Below are 3,767 nucleotides of genomic sequence, written 5' to 3'. Positions count from 1 at the left end.
CCATTGCCAACTTGCTGCACAGTCGCCGCGCCTGCCATCACCTGTCGAGCACAAGGCGCGCGAAAAGGTCTGTTTCGGAGCCATGTAACGTGGCCCTCGCCGCGACCGGGACGGCCGGCGCCCGCGGGGACGTCGCGGGGCCCAGGCGGCGGTCCTCCAGGCACCGACATGGGGCCAGGCGACCGCCGCCGCGCGCGTGATGACGCGATCTCCAGCGGCGCGGTCGGTGGACCGTAGCGCCGCGGCCACTCCTCGTCTCCCCTCCGCCCGGCCGGCCGGCCGGCCGGCGCGCGCGGCTAGCAGGCAAGTCGCGCCGTGGCTGTCGCTCCACACGCGCGCGGGGGCCCAGGCGGATTATCTCGGGCGGTCAGGTGATCCGCGCGCGCGCGCGCGTCAGCGTGCCATGCGGGCGTGCCGCCGCTGACGTGACGGCTTCTGGTCTTGTCGCGGTCGTTCATGTGCCCGCGGATGGTTGGGTGATCGGGGATGCCTGCCGGGCGCGCGCGGCAGATGCCATGGCGACCACGGCGTCCACCGGCCGGCGCTCGGACGCCGCGAGGTGTGGCCGGGAGGCCGCCTTCCCGCGCCGGGCCGCAATAACTTTCGAGAGACCCACGGCGGCCGGTTCTAGAGCAGCCTCAAGCTCGCGGCGTCCGTCCGACCGCGCGGATCTCCGCGACAGCGACGTCGACCGGCGGGAGGGCGCCACCACCGCCGCTGGCCCGAGGGCAAAAATCCAAGCTAATGTGTTAATCGTCGCGCTAGCTAGTAGCTTGATCGAGCTCGATCACGTCGAACTGCTAGCGTTTGGAGGCGGCGTCCGGCGTGCATACACACACGCGACGGGAACTGGAATATCACAGCCGTGCCGCATCCAAATCTCAGGTACTGTGAACTGAGCTTTCGGGATAAAGGCGTTACTGTTAGGCAAGTTGGGGTCCCAGAGTGATCTTGATCAATCTATAGTTTGATGAGCTTGCTTGTTCGGTCTCTCCGGTTGATCACAAGGATGGTCAGAGGCTCAAAGCTTAACGCTCCCTACGTAGTTTCGTGTCTACTCTGCCGGAGTACTGGCTGGAAGAATTTAATCCGATATGCATTTGAGTACTGCCTTTTTTTTAGACTAGCATAAATGCCCGTGCGCTGCTATGAGTTCTTATTTGCTATGCTCCTAAATCATCATCGGGTAGCTTCCAGTTTTCAAACTTATGTTGGTATGGTTCTTGAGGAATTCTTTTCTGTCCAACATGAGGACTACAGGGTTTCTTCCTTCGAACCGGAGGACTTCTTGGTGGAATTCTCCTCGGCTGCTGATGCTGACAGAATCCTCCACGCTCACCAACCTACCGAAGCTCCGTTTAAGCTGTTTTGGAAGCGCTGGAGAAGACAAGCTTCAGCCTCCCTGGCTTCGCTGCGCTTCAGGGTGCTAATTGAATTTCGTGGTATTCCGGCTCACGCCAGGAGCATTACCACCGCCAGGATCATCTTGGGCACCTCCTGTTCTGATATTGTTGGGGCTCCACCTGAGCTTGTTGGGGATGACTGTAAGAGATTCTTTGTGGGCGCCTGGTGTATTCATCCAGACCTGGTACCACAAGTAAAGATGATGTTTATTAATGAACCACCTGAACCTTATGTCGAATCGGGTTTGTTCCTGCGTCCCCATGAAATCATTCATTCTAAGCATGATGGGCTTTGGTAAGTTAATGTGTGCATTGTTGAGATCCAAGACTGGAACCTCTCAGGTGATTCATCTGACGATGACGATGTTAGGCCGGACTGTTTCGACAATGATGATGATGGACATCCTGGTTTTGAGCCACGGAGGCGCTCCAACCCCTGGCCCAAGAGGACGAGATTCGACAATGGCTCTGGTTCAAGCTCTGACCCTCAGCTCGGTCCGGGTTGGGGACCTTCTTTCCTGCCACGGAGTCGCGCGGCTGCGGATACTTTGGTCGGCAAAATCCGGTGCTCACCGGCCTCTCCGCTGCTACTGCCACTTAGACTGGGCACACACCTCCTGGACAGCCAGCGTGAGGTGATCCAGCCTGCTTTGCACGGGTATGCTACCATGTCCCAACCTGCTGATGATCCAGTGACTATTGGCCCTCCTCCTTCCCCAAGCCCTGTGCCTTGCTTCTCCGACCCGATGATCGCGGAGGCTGATGGGGGTCGTCGACCTTCATCTCTCTGCTGCGATTTGCTGGGCGCGGCCTGGCTTCCTCAGCGCCCGACCGCTGGTCCGGCTGGAGCTTGGTGAGACCCCATGCTATTGGAAGCCCCAGCATCTCCTCTCGAATCCGTCGTCGCCGACGTCGCCTCGCCATTTTCGCTTGCTGCTGTTAATGAACAGGCCCAGGTCGCGCTTGAATCTGTGCGATTCAGCCTTTCTCCTTCAGATCCGGTTCGTGACACCGTTCACGACCATGTGCTGGGGGACTCCACCCCTTCCCGCCGTAATATCACGATGGCGCGAGGAACGCGTGATGCGCTGCCTCTACACTTGGTTTCTGATATTCCGTCCTATGTTGACGATGAGGTCGCTATTTTTGCCCACGATGTCTGTAGGGAGGCCCCCCCGGGCGGTCCTGGTCGCCTCGCCTCCAAGAAGAAGATCCCGGCAGCAACCTCAGAACTTCGTTGCCCGGTGCAGCGAGCGCTTGGCCAAGAAGTCGCGTCACCGGGCCACAAATCCTGCAACGCAAGCGCAGAACGTTATGATGAGGAAACTGGGCATCACGTCGGACATCCACCCTCCGGACGCCTCAGCTTTCCAACAATTCGAAGAAGCTTTCACCTCCTCCCTATCAGCTTCGCACTGTGAGGCGCTTGATGCCCTATTGCCAACTGGAATGGGCAGGTTGGCAACGGAGGTAGCAACACCGCTGCGGGTGTCCTGAGCTGTGTTTGGTCGGTCCTTTTGGTCGCCTTTTGTTGATCCTATGTTATCGGAAAATTGTATGGTGTGGAATGTTAGGGGCTGAACTCTAGGGCCCGCCGTAATGTTGTACGAGAGCTGGTCGCACAAGAAAATATATCGTTATTGTCGTTGCAAGAAACTAAGCTTGATTGCTGCTCTGAAAACGTCTTCAGAGAAATTTGTGGGGTGGGTTTTGACTTCTTGTCTCTCCCTGCAATGAACACTCGTGGAGGTATCCTGTTGGCTTGGCAATGTAATATTTGGTCGGTTTCCAACCCAATTCTTAAACAATACAGTCTAACGGTGAAAATAACCCTGCTGGCTTCTGGGGAGTCATGGTGGATTTCATCAATATATGGTCCACAATCTGACCAAGAAAAGTTTCTGTTCCTGGATGAACTCAGGGAGGTGCGTGCTGGGTGCACAGGCACTTGGCTGATCTGGGGTGATTTCAATCTTATATATCAAGCTGCGGACAAGAATAACTCCCGTCTTAATAGGAGTATGATGCGACGCTTCAGGCAATTCATTAATGACTGCGAGTTACAAGAGCTGTTTCTTAAGGGGAGACTTTTCACCTGGTCGAACGAACGTGACAACCCAACCTTGGAACGGCTGGACCGGGTTTTCGTTTCCGAAGATTGGACCTTTACCTTCCCCAACCATGAACTGTCCGCACTGGCCTCGGAATGTTCTGATCACGCACCCCTTCTCCTCAAAACTGATTGCTCCCTCCCTCGGTGCCTACGGTTTCGTTTCGAAAACTTCTGGCCCAAGTGTGATGGCTACCTTCAGGTAGTCGAAGAGGCATGGAACTCCCCCCCTCCCTGGCCACCAGAGTCGGCTG

At 56.7% G+C, this 3,767-nt stretch overlaps 1 long non-coding RNA gene across 1 annotated transcript; it reads left to right on the top strand.

Annotated features, from left to right (window-relative positions):
- Positions 1–771: 771 nt before the first annotated feature.
- On the top strand, positions 772–1,661 carry LOC120696086. The gene is made up of 2 exons (XR_005684005.1): positions 772–885; positions 1,261–1,661. It is a non-coding gene; the product is annotated as an uncharacterized LOC120696086 (long non-coding RNA).
- The last annotated feature ends 2,106 nt before the right edge of the window (positions 1,662–3,767 follow it).

The sequence above is a fragment of the Panicum virgatum genome, chromosome 2K, assembly GCF_016808335.1.
Source record: "Panicum virgatum strain AP13 chromosome 2K, P.virgatum_v5, whole genome shotgun sequence".
NCBI lineage: Eukaryota > Viridiplantae > Streptophyta > Magnoliopsida > Poales > Poaceae > Panicum > Panicum virgatum.
The sequence above is the reverse complement of the archived record's forward strand: the minus strand, read 5'-3'. Positions and strand labels throughout refer to the sequence as shown.